Source organism: Nycticebus coucang, chromosome 1, assembly GCF_027406575.1.
Source record: "Nycticebus coucang isolate mNycCou1 chromosome 1, mNycCou1.pri, whole genome shotgun sequence".
Taxonomy (NCBI): Eukaryota; Metazoa; Chordata; class Mammalia; order Primates; family Lorisidae; genus Nycticebus; species Nycticebus coucang.
In genome coordinates, this window is record NC_069780.1 from 194,601,937 (window position 1) to 194,617,907 (window position 15,971).

The following is a 15,971-nucleotide window of genomic DNA, read 5'->3' on the forward strand; positions in this document are numbered from 1 at the left end:
GTTTGGCAGGCCTGGCTAGATTCGAACCCACCAGCTCCGTGTATCTGGCTAGCGCCCTAGCCACTGAGCCACAGGCACCAATCCTAGCAGAAGGTTTTATACAGACGTGAGTTGAAATAGATGCTTCACCTGAGCTTGCCTGAATATAGGACGCTCTGGCCCCATCCCTGTCACTAGGGCAGCAGGAAGAAATGGTGGGGCAGCCCTCGCCAGCCCCTGGAAACCTGGACAGGGCGTCTCACGCCTGGGCCACTGGAAGGAAAGCCACAGCTGAGAAATTTAAGTCTGTTTAACAGGAAATTTAAGCTTGACTACTGCTCATAGATTGGATGGCAATGTGTATGTTATTTCCATATTTGGAAAGTCAAATTTATTTCTTGAAATGAAACTAAATAAGTGGCCAAAAGTGGGACTTCTCAAGTCCCAGGTCTAGTGTCCTCGAAACCTTCCCAGGTCAAGCAGGCCTACAGTGGACATGACTTACGAGAGAAAACCAAACACATAATGTGCTTTGGAATGGAAAAACAGAAAAATAAATAATTATGGCAGGAGTTTCTGCACCATCCTGTTGTTTCTCAGACCACCTGCATCACCGGCCCTTCTGGGCAGCAGAAAAGGGCTTCATGAGACCCCTGACTCCATGTCCTCGGTGCAGAGTCACTGGACAGCCAGCTGTGGGCTGACATCCTGCATTGTGGGGTTGAGCAAAGCATCTGAGCACAGGCCTTCTTCCCCATGAAGCGAGGAGAAGGTGTGATCTCCCCCTCCCCGCTCAGGCCCAGGAAGGTGAGGGGGAAAGACTTTGCAGATGTCTCTGCAGGCAGAAGGCCCGAGAAGGGACCTAATTGAGGGACAGATGGAAGTTTCTAGCCCAGAACCAGCTTCCTCTCTGCTTTGGGGTCTCAGCCAGGGGACAGTAGCTGAAAAGAGCCAATTTCTTTTTTTTTTTTTTTTTTTTTTTTGTAGAGACACAGTCTCACTTTATGGCCCTCTGTAGAGTGCCATGGCCTCACACAGCTCACAGCAACCTCCAACTCCTGGGCTTAAGCGATTCTCTTGCCTCAGCCTCCCCAGTAGCTGGGACTACAGGCACCCGCCACAACGCCCGGCTATTTTTTTGGTTGCAGTTTGGCCAGGGCCGGGTTTGAACCCGCTACCCTGGGTATATGGGGCCGGCGCCCTACCGACTGAGCCATAGGCGCCGCCGGAAAAGAGCCAATTTCAACACCACCATTGAGCAGGTGGTGATACCGGAGTTTCAGGTTCTTGGTCTTGACAATTGAAGAATGAATCCATGGACCACAGGATCAGGGCTAGGTCAGGATTTATTCACAGACACAAAAATTACAACTACAAAAACCAAACCTCCTGGCGGAGAGAACCCAGGAGTGGAATAAGCTCTCCTGTTCCCTCTTCCAGGTCTGTCCTTGGGCTCTCTGCTCAGGGGTTTATATAGTGGCATGGGGGTTGTACTGCTAGGGTGTGGGTCTTGTCAGTTACAGCCAGCTGTCCAATGAACTCAGGCCTTGGAAACTGACAGGAAATCCACCAGTCAGAAGTGCACTGGGAGAGACAGCAAGGCGCCAGGTCTCCCCTGCAGGTGTCCGGCCCTTCCAGCAAGCTGGTTCCTCCATCTTGCAGCATCAACACCTCTAGTGCTAAAGTGGCAGGTTGTGGTGCCACCTTGTCATGCATTAGTGGGATAGAGAGGGACAGAGCTCCTGTGCCCAGAATCACTCCTCCTGGTCCCTGCAGGGGGAATCTCCACTCCCCATTTGTTTATACATTCACCCATGAGCTCCTCATTCACTCAGAAAATATAATATTTAAAATTTAGCACAGATTCTGACATGCGGAGTCACCGAAGACAACCCCTGCCTGACGCCATTCGAGGTCAGCCCAGATTTGTTCAATCCCTTTTCAGGCTGCACTTAGCTTGGTGCACATGGGCCCTGAGCTAGTCCCTGGTGATGCAAAGATGAGCAAGAAATTGTCCCTGGTTTTAACACCAAGAGGTCACAATAGGTAAGCAGCTGCTTGCAACAAAATGTTACAAGGTTATGACAGAGCAGAGGCAGAGATGATGCCATGTGCATGAGACCCCAGCCCTGAAATAGTGATAGCAAGAGGCTTGATGCAAATTTCAAAATGGGGCTCAGGAGCGAGACAGTGAGGGGTTTCACGGTCTGGTAAAGGCTTTCACATTACCCAGACCAGATGTGAGCTACTGAGCAGGGGCAAGTTTGAGACAGAGGCTCTGCAGGACTGTGGGGCAGCTGAGTGGTGGGCAGGGGCTGGGAAGGGGATATGCAGGTGAAGCCCTAGATCAGACAGGGTCGGGAGAACCAACGGACAGAAGATCCCCAGCAGGTAACGGAGCACGGAAGCTCAGGGTAACCCCCGGCGACGTCACCAAGGTGCACTGCAGAACCGCAGACCCGAACAAAGGAGGTTGGAGGAGCCACACAGAGCCATCTTCAGGGCTGTCCAGTGGGTAAGGTGAAAGTCTGTAAAGGGCACAGACAGGCTCAGTGCCAGAGTGACCTTGCTCCCCTGTCCTCCCAGCAGCCTGGTTGTACCATGTCCCAGCCACACTCAAAAGACCCCCGTGTTCTCTCCCCATGCCCACCTGGGCTGGGAAGTTCTGCACTCACTGCCCTTGCTAACAGCCCAACGTGGCTTTCAGAAGTGTCACCATTGGGTTAGGACAGACAGAGGAGGGGGAAGGAGGTGCCTCGTGTTCCTTAATTAAGTCCTTCCCAGGACTCTAGGAAGTTTCCATCATTACGACCATCACACAGGTAAGAAACCTGAGGGTCCCAGACTGGGACCTGGTCAGCGTCTCACCAAGCTGGTGTGGCTTGCGGGAGGGCCAGTGAGGGTACCATTTCACTAGAATGGTGCCAGCGCTCCTTTAAAAGCTACCCGAAATACAGAATCTGAATAATAATAACAGTAAAAGGTAAGTTTTCCATCTGGAAGATCCTCACACCGTTCACCATTTTTGAAAGCTTTGTTAATAAAAAGGAAAAGGCAGGAAAAAGCAACTTTAGGAAAAGTAAATGCCTTTCTCGAGCTCTGAGAAGCCAGTGGAAATTCCTCAAGAAAGAGGAGCCAGCAGCCCTCACACCTGCCACGATGCTGGCTCATTAATCACGGCCTGTTACTGTGATTTTAGTCAGTGTTGATCTTATTTTCTTTGGGTAATCCGATTAGTTTTGTTTTCTTAGCCAGCACCAGGGACCTCTCGGTTCCCAGCATTCTGCCCATCAGTCCACTTTAGGTGGGAACAATTCAATTCATTATCATTAAGCCTCTACTTTTAATGCCACTTTGGGGGAAAATCAGTGAAATAAAATCTGCCTGGCACAGCCCTTGCCCAGTGCAGGTGGAGATGATCTGTTCCGAGCACCTGAGCAGCCCCAAGCCACCGTCCTCGGGGTCCCTAATGTCATTCTGAGCTGTGGCTCATTAACACCCCACCCTCTGGCAGCCTCACTTGTCAGGGAAGAAAGGGAAAGTTAAATATGGGGGTTGTGAAACAGTCACTCCGGAGGGACATGGTAGATTACCTCTGGTGCTGCCAGGCTTGGCCAGAGCGCCCAGGGAGGAAGGGTGCCCTGTGAGTGGCTGTGAGCACCGGCAGACGGCCACCACACCACTCTGGTCATCCCATCTCTGTCATGTGGCCTGCCCTCGGTGCTACAGCAACCACAGCTCACAAGCACAGCAGAGGCCGACCTCCACATTGCCGCGGCAGCTGTTTCTCCTTGACAGGTGAACGGGACCACTAGAAACCTCTGTTCTTTTTCTGTTTCAGGAGCTAATGCTCACAGACTCACACACTAGCAGCCATGCCGACATCCCTTACTCTCCTTCCTCGGCGGCCCTGCAACCCTTGTGTCCTGCTGGGGTGAGGCTGGCACTCACTTGGTTCCCCTGCAGCCTCTCTGTCCCTTCCCTCCTGCACTGACGATGTCCAGGGCCTCCTCACTGATGGGATGGACACAGTGGGCAGCTGGAGTCATGGCCATGCAGTATAGACGTCTCCAGGTGTAGAAGGACACGACTGAGAATAAACTGAGATCTGGATTGAGGGGAGTGGGAATGAGGAAACAAAATGCCTCCTCAAGTAACCTCGTTTGAGCAGCAGAAGTAATTGAGAAGGCGATTAACCCTCGGTGGTCAGCACCTGCCCAGAGGTCTGAGTCGCAGCGTGTCGGCCCACCCTGAGGAAAGGCAGCAGAGAGCTGCACGGGCTCTGCAGTGGGCTCAGGGGGGCTTATCCACGGAGCTTATCCAGAAATGCCAAAGTCACAGGGAAAATGATCAAAGAGGAGGGGTTCTGCTAGGTACTCGACACTCAATCACAGACTATTCTGGACCAGCCCAAGGGCCTCAGAGAAGGCGCATGTACTGGGCCCGGCCAACATGAGAGCCATCAATGCTCCTCTCTACCCTGTACCTGGAGGCATCCGTGGACTGTCATAGCACTTCCTCACAGCTGGACTCGGTCCCCTCTGTTGCACACATTTTTGGAGCAAAGGTGCTTCACCGAGGCGGCTTCTCCCTCAAACAGAGTGAGGTGGCCCTGCCTTTCTCCATCTGCACAAGACCCAGCTTGCACTTTCTCAGTGTCCAGGAACAACAACGTGAAGATGAAGAAAATGCTTTCCCTTGAAAGCATTGTTTAAACTTTGGAGCACTCAACAAACACAAGGAATTGTTAGTATAAAAACACTTTTGTGTTTATTATTTCAATGAAATTGAAAGTAAGCCCTGGGATGTTTTACACAAACGCGGTCTATGCAAACAGAGAAGCCCTAGTGTGTGGATGGTCCACCTCAGGGGGCCTGTTAAAACTCCAGCTCATATTCAGCAGGTGAGGCGGGTGAAGCCCAAGACGCAGCACTTCTAGCAAGTTCCCAGGAGAGGCTGCTGCGTCCTGGGCTGAATTTGAGTAGCAAACACTCAGACACAGGCCCTGATGCCAGACGCCATTGCCCCCCAGCATCGTGGAGTGGGGCCAGATTAGCACCTTTTGAGTGCAGGTGGGAAGAGGATTTGACCCGTTAAGACACATCATGCACTGGTATTCCTTCCTACTGTGGAACCAGCAAAAGTACGGGTTATTGTTAACACTGTTGAGTTTCTTTATTCAATCATTGGGTGGTGCTAGATATATACTGATCCTTGATCTTGGTAAAAATATTGCTTATTTCAAAACTGTACATTGCTATTTTGTTGTGAATAATATGTATAAATTAAAACTTATTTTTCAAGGACTTGAAACATATTATTCCATATTAAAAATTTGATAAATAAATAACTGCATTTTACTCATACTGTTTTAGAAGCACTTTTTATACTTAATCAGATTAATTTTTGTGAACAGGTTTTAGAATAAATCTATATTTCTGAAAGATAACCTAGGCTACAGCGTAAAATAAACTTTCACCTTATTATGTGGTTTTTCCGGCACAATGTATGGAAGATGGTGAAACATCACCAAAGCAGGTACAGGAGTCTCTGTGTTGAGACTGCTGTTCTCCTTTAAAACTGGCACATTTCCAACTTGAAGTCCTTTCCTTTTTTAAGCTTACCTTTATATGAGGTCAGACATTAAGTTTGTGAAGTCATCCCAGAAAAAGTGCTACATACCTCTTGCTGAATATCACTATAGTCACCTTCCAAGTCTTCCCTTTGGCCATCTGGTGACCTTAGTGATATTCAGCAATGAGGTACGTAGCACTTTTTCTGGGATGAGTTCTCAAACTTAATTGTCAGGCTTTGTACATTCCAAAATTGCTCTGAAGGGTGGACCAGGGGCTGATACACAGCTACTAAGGAGAGCACTGCAGAGGCCTGTCCTAAGACTTAGCAGTGAAGTATGTTGCACCTTGTCCAGGATGAGTTCACAAGCTTGATTGTCAGACTCAGACCTCGTACATGGTCATAAAATATCTAAGTCGGGGTTTTAAGAGGCAGGGTTGTAACACTCGAGGGTGGGCAGGGTCATTGCTCAGCTGCTCAGAGCCCAGACTCCAGCACTGCCTAACCACACGGTGCAAACAGCGGTGCGTCCGACAGAGACCAACCTGTGATCCTGCCTGGTCAGAGGTAACAGCAGTGGCCAGCCGGTGGTTCCTGTTGACTGCAGATCCAGTGATCTCACAGGCTGAAGGGGGCCAGTCAGCCCCCCATCCCACCTCAGCGCACAGGCAGCAGCCCCCCCTAACTGGAGGTCAAGGGCAAACTCTGTGGGTTAACCTTGACCCCAGCTGGCTCGGCCTGAGTTCCAGGCTAGACCCAAGAGTGAAAGTCTGTCCCTTCCCTACCACAGTACATCCATAAGCGCCAGAAGAGACGGCTGCTTCCTCCAATGCACAGACAGCGATGGAGGAAGAATCAGAATGATGACACCACTGAAGAAGTCCTAAATAAATAGAGGTTTATGAACTGGCAACAAAGAATGCAGAATACATTTCTTAAACTAGTGAACTGCAAGAAATGGATAAAATGAAATTTGAAAATCAATACATGATCAAAATGAGAAGTTAGACAAAGTAATAGAAATAGCAGAAGAAAAACAAAACTTCCTAAATATATAGAAACCCAACAGATGAAGAAAAACACAAGGACTGAACTAAAAAATACAATAGAAATGTAAACAGACTCAGTCAAATAGAAGAAAGAAACAGTGAGCTCAAAGGCAAGACGTTTGAAATTACCCAAAGGAGTGAAAAGGGCGGCAGGGGGTAGGATGAGGAAAAGCCTGTGGGAATCACAGGGCACCATCCAGGGAACCAGCTTCTTCATGGTAGGAATCTGGAGAGAGGGGGATGCATGTGGCAGGTCCTCCAGACGGATTGTACTTAGGTCACAACGAACATTGACCATATGAGAAAGTTGAAATCACAGCAAGTCTCTTTCCTGACCACAGGAGTATAGAACACCAGAAACTGGAAGAATCTCGGAAAATTCACAGACCTTTGGAAGTCAAACTGCACATTCCTAAGCAACCACTGTGTCAAACAGCGATCGCCATGACGAACGGGACAATGAAAATATCAGGAGACGGGTGACACTTACGGGGTGCAGCAAACACACTCGGCAGAGGGAAGCTTATAGCAATAAACGCTTATATCAAAAAGAAGGGAGCTCTCAAATAATGTTACACCTTAAGGATCTAGAAAAGAGGAACAAACTAAGCCTGAATTTAACAGAAGGAAGGAAACAATAAAGACCAGAGCAGAAAGAAAGTGATAGGCTAGAAACACACTAGGAAAAATCAATAAAACCAAGGGGTGATTTTTTGAAAAGATAAACAAAATTGACAAACTCTTAGCTAGACCAGCCAAGACAAAGACTCAAATAAAATTAGAAATGAAGAAGGAAGCGTTATAACTCACACCTCACAAAGGATCATAAGAAACTACTATAGGGAATTCTATACCCACAAAATGAATAACCAAGAAGACTTAAGTAAATTCCTAAAACCTACAAACTACTTTGACTGAATTATGAACCAAGTCGGGATACTGAATCAGTATTACAAAGTCTCTCATCACACGTGCTCAGACCCAGAGGGTCATGGGTGAATTCTCTCAAACGTATGAAGAACTCAAGAGAATCCTTCTCAAATGCTTTCAAAAACACTTAAAGGGAGGGAATATTTTTAAATTCATTTTTGGAGGCTCACATTATCCTGATACCAAAGCCATAAAAAGATAAAATGAGAAAAGAAAAATTAAAGCGCAACAGCATAAACACAGAAAATCCTTAAAAATCCAACAGTACGTGGAAGGGGCCATTCACCACAGTCGAGTGTGATTTATTGCTGAAATGCAGGACACGTCAACACATAGAAATCAATAAGCCTGGTATACCATATTGACATAATGAATGATAAAACCATGCAATCATCCAACGATGCAACAAAATCATTTTAGAGAATTTAGCATGCTTTCATAATATAAATGCTCAACAATTTGGATATAGAAGAAATTTCTCTAATACAATAAAGGCTGTCTATGATAAGACCATAGCTAACACCATATGCAACAGTAAATAATTAGCAGCTTTTCCTACAAACCAGGAACCAAATAAAAACACCCTTAATAGAAATGCTGGCTAGAGCAGATGGGCAAAAAAAAAACAAAAAACAAAAAAGTGTTCAAATACGGAAGTGAAAAGTGAAATGGTTTCTGTTTGCTGATGACAGACCTTGTGTCTGGAAATCCTTACGTGCTTCACTGTTGAGCCCACTGCCATGTGCAGGATAACAACGTCACACACGACCATCAGGAGTATTTCTAACACTCACAGCAAACTGTCCAAGTAGAAATTAAGAAACAATCCTATTTACAATAATATTACAAAAATACTTAGGCATACATTTAGCCAAAGACATAAAATATCTGTATACTAAAAGTTATAAACACCGATGAAAGAAATGGAAGAAAATGCAAATAAATGGAAAGAAATTCTGGGTTCACGAACTGGAAGAATTAATATTGGTAAAATGTATGTATTATCCAAAGATAGATAAAGATTTAAAGAAATTTTTATAGAAATTCAAAATCCCACTGCTATTTTTCACGGAAATAGAAAAAAGGTAACTCTAAATGTGGGGAACTGCATAGGACTCTAAACAGCCAAAGCAATCTTGAGCAAAAATGGACAAACCTGGAGTCCTCACACTACCTGATTTTGAAAAACGTCATGATGCCCCATTCACTGGTACCGGCACAAAAACAATGGACAGACATGGAGCCTGGAAACAAACCCACACATTTAGAGTTGATGGGTTTTCCATAAAGGTGCCATCAAGAACATTCACTGGGGAAAGAAAAGTCACTTAAATAAATGATGTTCGGAAACGGAACACCCACATACAGAAGAATAACGTGGTGCCCGTATACCATGTCTGAGACTGACGCGGATGGATGTGAATCCAAGCACGAGAACTGAATCTGTAAAACTACTCAAAGAAAGCACCGGGGAGGCTCCCCAACATTGGTCTGGGCCGTGATTTCTTAGATATGACCCTCAAAACACAGGCAACGAAATGCAAAAATGGACAAATGAGATTCTGTCAAACCCAACAGCCTCTCCATAACGAAGGAAACAGCCCACAGAGTGAAGAGACGACTCCCAGATGGAGAGGCGGTGTTCACAAGCCACACGTGTGATGAAGGCTTAGCCCCCAAGTATGTGAACAACTCAACCTGAAAGCAAGCAAGCGAATAACCTGATTCAACAAAAAACCTGACATTCTCACAAGAAGAAATATGAACAAACGGCCAACAGTTTTATGAAAAATTTCTCTTTGTAGAATAATTGAAGAAATGCAAATTAAAATCACAACATCACTCTACACCTATTAGAATGGGTATGGACTATAAAGAAAAGATAACCAATGTTGCTGCAGATGTGTGTGGAAGGAGGCGCTCACACACTATTGGTGGGAATGTAAATTAGCACAGCCACTGTGGATAAAAGGATGGAGGTTCCTCAAAAAGCTATAAGTTGAAATAGGACGTGAACCAGAAACCCCACTACTGGGTGTCTAACCAGAGAGCCTGAGCTCAGGATCAAACAGCCCCCTGCACCCCCACCCCCTGTTCACTGCACACTACTCACCATAGCCAGGCTGTGGAATTCACCCCATTACCCATCCATGGATGAATAAAAAATGCGGTATGTGTTTATATAATGAAATGCTATTCACCTTGGAAAGAAATAAATTCTCCTATTTACAACAACATGGATGAACCTGAGAGATATTGTGCTTCGTGAGTTAAGCAGGGCACAGGACAACACACCCATGTGATCTTACTTACATGCAGAGTCCAGAAAAGTCAAACTCATGGACGCACAGACTAGAATGGTGGCTCCCGGGCTGGTCACAGGCTGCAAAGCTTCAGGATACAGACGGAGTGAGTTTTTGAGATCTATTGCCCAGCCTGGTGACCACAGTTAACAATAACATCTGTTTCAAAATTGCTAACAAAGCAAATTTAAAATGTTCTCACTACAAAAAAAAAGTATATGAGGTGATGGATATGTTGATTACCTTGATACAGTCACTTCACAACGTGTACTACACATGGAAATATCTGTGTGCCCCGGAAGTGTAGCAGAACCTCCACAGCTGCCTGCTTACCCCACGACCTCCTTGAGCTGACCTAATAAACGGTGGCACCATATACACCTCAGGACAGCAGGCCCAGTTCCTTACGATGTCCACCTCTCCATGTTGACCAGTTTGTTACAGTCCCTGGGGTGGGCCCTTACAGAGGTTCTCCTGTATATGCAACTATTATTTGTCAATTAAAAATAAAAACACAAGTAAAGAAATTAACTGAAAAGTATTGGAAACAATGTTTTCTTTCAGTTAATATTTATGCCCGCAAGGGGCTAAGGTTCTAAGATTACAAAGGTAAACTAGACAGAGAGGTCCCGCCCTCAGCCAGGTCACGGTCTCAAGGCCAGGCAGTGGACACAAGCTTCTGGGTGACCATTCTGTCCCTCACGATAGCTGGGATAGTTACGTTGAAAAGGCAAGTAGCTCCAGCCAGGAAGGACAAGAGTCACAGAGAGTTCAGAGAAGGCCTCCCGAAGATGTGATGTCTGGTGATACAGAAGTGTCAGGAGTAGCACATGGGTAAGGGATTAGTGAGGGCCACAGTCAGAGGGTCCAAGGCACAGTCAGGGTTGTCTGAAGTAGGTCAGGGGCTGGAGGTAGGCAAGAGGTCGCCAGGGCCTGATCCTGCAGGCGCTCAGGCCACATTAGGAAGTTCAAACTCTATCCTAAGGAGAAGCCTGGCCTTGGCTGCGGGAATCCCATGCTCGATGGAGCATCTTACACAACCACTCTTCTCTTTCCTGTGAATGCCCCGCAATCACCAGGTCAAGACTGCACATGTGCAGCCACAGACAGTAGGTGGGGAGAGGAGGTGGACCCTGGGCCCTGAGGAGCTTCCCGGGAATGACAACACACAGCCTGTCCTGGGGGAGGAGAGGAAGAGATTGCAGTCTCATTGGTGGGGGCGTCCACTGGATCCCAGCAGGAGAGGGTCAACTGGGATCTGTCCAAATGTCTCAGAGCTCAGGAGGGAAGCCTGAGAGGAGGCAGTGACCATGAGTGGCTTGCAGAGATGAGCCGGCCCCTCCCAGGAGGGCAAGCAGCACCACCAGCCAGGTGAGGGCGATGTGAGCAAGAGAGGTTTAGATATGCGCAGAGATCCGAGGCAGGACGGAGAAAGACGGAGGGACGGAGGGACGGAGGGGAGGGAGCAAGAGGGAGCCCTGGAGGGACTGCATGCAGCTGGCAGCCACCAAGGGCCGGCTGAGTCAGGGACCCACGGCCGCGTGCAGCTGGCGGTCACCAAGGGCCAGCTGAGTCAGGGACCCAGGGCCGCTTCATAGAAGAGGCTCAGGAAACACTGCTCTGGCCCAGCTCCTCCTGGAACTGGGGTCCCTTAGAGCCCGGGGGCTGTTCTACTGCAACAGCAAAATTCAGAGTAGTGCCCCAGAGTCCACTCCGCGTCGAGGGCCCCTTCTCCACTGGGGTATGGGATGACGGGTCGGGCCCTGGAGGGCACGAGAGACCAGGTGGTCCACAGGCTGCCTGGCCAGGGCACACACACTGAGACACACTGATGTGTCCACCAGCCTCTGTGGTACCTGGTTGTTGGGAAGGCCGGAGAAATCAAAGAAAGAAAAAATAATAAAGAAAGGAGGAAAGGGGAGGAAAAGAGGAAGGAGAGAAAGTGCCGGCCCTCAGTTTCCCCAAACAGCTCACGTCCACGGGGTCTATTTCCCTGATAGACATCACAGAACAGTTTCCAAATGCACACGAGTCACTGTGCTGGCTCCAGGTCCTGAGGGCAGAAACCTCACCAGGATCTGCCCCCGGCCTGTTCCCTCCACTTTCATGAACAGCACCCTAGGTGCTCATGCCTTCCAGTTCAAGTGCCCCACATGCTCACTGGCACCTGAGTGTGGCCCACTTCCAGAGCTGGGGAGCACGACGCCCCCATTGCCATCACGCTGTGCAGCTGTCTCACCTCTGGAGCCAGGAGCCTTGAACAGTCAGAGCCACCAAGCTGTCCCTGAGCAAATATTAAAGCATCAAAACCCACGGTGCTACTTGGCACATATTGAAAACAACCTTAATTATGTTTCATGTTTGCACAAGTTTTACACATTTGCTTTATGTTTTCATGTGTATATTTGCTTCAATGTTACCCCTTTTCAATTGTAAACTAGAAGGGAGAGAAGTAGACTTTAATGATGTTTGCACAGGACTTAGCACTAACTCTCGACTAGAAGGACAAGGTCAAATCAAGTAATCTCTGGGAGTTCAGCATATGCATTTTTCCAAATCAACAATTTAAAGCTTTTATTATGGTGTAATCCCCACTGGAAGGCACTTGCTGTGTGGGCGCCTTTTGTAATGCCTGTATCGCTCACGGATAGGCTGGCGCTACTTACCTACACCTGACAGATGAGGCCTGCGGCTGAAGGCTTGTAGTTAAGTGGCCCCGTTGCACCACCCATGAGTGGTGGAGCCAGGACTTGAATCTGCCCTGGCTGGACCGTACCGTAGGGCCCATTCCCTGAGCTTTCTCACACAGCCGGTCAGTGATGACACCCCATTAATTTCCTTTGCTGCCTAACAAGCTATCACAGACTTAGTGGCTTAAATGTTCCTGTGTCTCAGTTCATGATTTCCATAGGTCACAGGTATGAGCTGGGTCTCACAGGCTACAGTCAATGTCAGCCAGGGTCGTGGTCACCTCAGAGGCCCAGCTGGAAGAGGGGCTGCCTCCAAGTCCACCATGTTACTTGCGGATTCGTCTCTGCAATTTAGGACCATGTTCTGTGTTTTCTTCCCAGCTGTAAGCAGAGACCACTCTCAGCTCCCCAAAGCTCCCTCAACCCCTGCTGAGTTGCCTTCCACTCTCAGCTCCCCAAAGCTCCCTCAACCCCTGCTGAGTTGCCTTTTCACAGCAAGCCGGGTTGCTTCTTCCAAAGCCACATGGGGGTCTCTGCTTTAGTCTGCCAGGAGGGGCCTTACACTGTGAGGCAGGTGCCCCCTTGGGTCCACCAATTGCTGGTCTGGTCCAAAGCAAGTCCAGGTTCTTCCATTACTCAGGGGTGGCTGCGCCCAGCCAGCTTGCCAGCCACCCTGGGATGTGTCTGCCCAGTGCTGCTAGGACACAATGCTCCTGCTAGAACCTCACAGACTTAGTGGCACTATGCTGAATTTTGGCTCCACCAAATCTCAGGTTTTCTATTTGACAATCACGGGGCTGGGACCAACCCAGCTCTGCCCTTGGCCCCTGGGCACCCCAGGAAGCCAGTGCTGTGTGGGCACACCCAGAGGGCCTCCAGGGCCTCGTAAGTCACCATATGGGCCAGAAGCCTTCACAGTGAAAAAGAACAACCCTAATAGTCCAGGACATGGGGCCACACCAGAGCTTCCAGAGCCAGGGAAGACAGACGTGTGGCTGTGCTGGTGATGCCCACCGTTCAATAGCCGTCAATGTAGCTCCCAGGGGCCGAGACTCTTCAGGGGACACAGACCTTGAGGCTGGGACCCAGGTCCCACTTCTCTTCTCAGCTATACAACCTCAGATATGAGGCCTCGAAGAACATGGCAAATCAGCTAGGCAACTTCCGTGGGACCAGGTGATGCACCCAAAACTCCTAGCAGAGGACTCAGTATGCAGGCAGCCTGGAGACCCATGGCCTTCATTACAAAGGAGACGACACTAGTCCATTACATTATCATTGTGGTCACTTGCTGAAGGTCAGGCCCATCCCCTTAGTGGAGGGGGAAATCCTCCCAGGGACATGCAGAGCTGCTGAGAGCCTGGGAGGGCGTAGTTGGCATGGCTGAGCACAGACCCCTCCTCTTATATGGGCAGAGGATGACACAGAGAGTGGTGCCCCTCAGAGAGGAGGGAGGGGGCCACGCAGAGCAACACACAAGCAGAGACTCAGGAAAGCGTGCACAGATTCATGTGAGCAGGTGGCCTCACACTTGATCTGTGTCCACTGTTTATCAATAGACACCATGGCTCCACGCTCAGCTCACGGGTTCCTGCCGCCAGTGGACGTGTGCTACGTTGTCTTGGGTGAATGTTGAGTCCAGGGAATGGGGTCAGCCTGGGAGGGCTTTGGTGAAACCTCCACGCCTGTGGCACAGCCTGGTGGCCACCAAAGGCCACTGATGGGTCCAACAGGAGGAAAAAGAGATGAACAGGTGTGTCCCAGAGGGAGCACTGTGTGCTGGGATGGGGATGGGAAGGGAGCTGAGAGGGGCAGGGACGGTCAGGTCATGCTCAGGAGTGGACACTGGGCATGACAGGGTGGTCGGCTGGAGTGCAGAGAGGTTGTGGCCAAAGATAGCAGAGGTCACTTGGTGAGAGACTCACTAGAATCTAAACTCACTTATGCTGCTTTCATGGCCTGAGTGCATTCATTTTCTTATTTAAAAATGCCCTACCCTGTATCTGCCACTGAGCCCTGCTTTAATTGTGCACAGCAGCCGACACTTTCAGACAGCCTCCCGAGCAAATTCTCTTATCTGTACACCTGCTGGAGTGGGGTTCATGCCACTAACATATTTCTAATATTTTGCACCTACCTTGAAGCTAAGTCCAATCGATTTTTAATATCAGGGCTTTCTGGAGGTCACAGCACTGTCTGCAGGCCCTCGAAGGAGCGTTACACGTGCTAAATGTTCTGTGCCCTGTGTTGGCGTAAAAGAAGATTGTTGGTTATCACAGGTCCTGGGCACACTCAGTCTCTGATCACTCTCTATGAGAACTGCAGCAAAGAGGGAGCACTCACTATCTGAGGAGCAGCCTGGTTCTTCTTCTCCAAGTCCCTCCCCAGGGCCCTGTAATTGCATTAGCCAACCACTTACCCAAAGCAAGGGACTGATTGAGAGTGTATTATTGTTTAAATAATGCATTTGCTTTGGATGTGCAATTATGGAGGGACGATGGGGAATCATGAGAGGAAGGATACTTCAGGGCAGCTGTTGGGCAAGTGCTTGACCTTTTGGCCGGCTCCCTCAATGTTCCCCTTCAGGAAGAACAAGTCCATTCTCTCAGCCTCTGTCCTAAATAGGACCTGTCCGTACAGCTGAGAATGCGTGAACATCAATCATTTCTCTGATCCCAGTGACTCATGGCAAGCACCACTGACTGATCAGTGACCTGTATCAATAACTGATAAATGGGGCTGTGAGATTGATCACTCGGTTGTCCTCACTGCAGAATAGAAGCCGGCCGGGTGTGAGTCGCACTGAGAGCCCATGATGGGTGGGCCATTTGGGACCCTGCAGGTGAACAGGCTGGAGATGTCAGCCTCACTCCTGCACTCTGTCAGAAAGGCACACACCACAGACAGCCCCTTGTGGAGCCGGAACGCTGTTCCTAGTCGCACACAAACAGGGGCAGCTTCAGAAGAGCAAGAAGTTCATTCTCTACACAGTTCGGGTGGACTGAGCTGTTGACAGGCCTGGACCTTGCAGTTTAGGGATGCTGAACACAAGGGGCCACACAGGAGCGGCAGGTGCCTTGGGGAGCTCAGTCTTGCTGGGGCGGGAGCTGCTCTGCGGAGGCAACACAAGGGTGAGATTTTTGTGTTCCCGACTTAGTGGGAAGGAGATACAGGAGTCTACAAGAGGATGTCATATCCTCAGAGTCGAGCCTCGGGGAACACCCCCCCCCACCCGTCAGCTCGTATCAAAGGCACCAAGGTGGTGACTTCCGCAGACACCAGACAACCCAGCACAGTCAGAGGGAAAGAAATGCACCGTCTGGGACGCCACGTGTGGACCCCAAGCAAGCACATAACGTCATCTGTTCATAACATTGACCTTGGAATTACCATCCCCTCTTCTGCTAAGAACGCTGAGCCCGGGTGGTGAAACATCACAGCCCCGC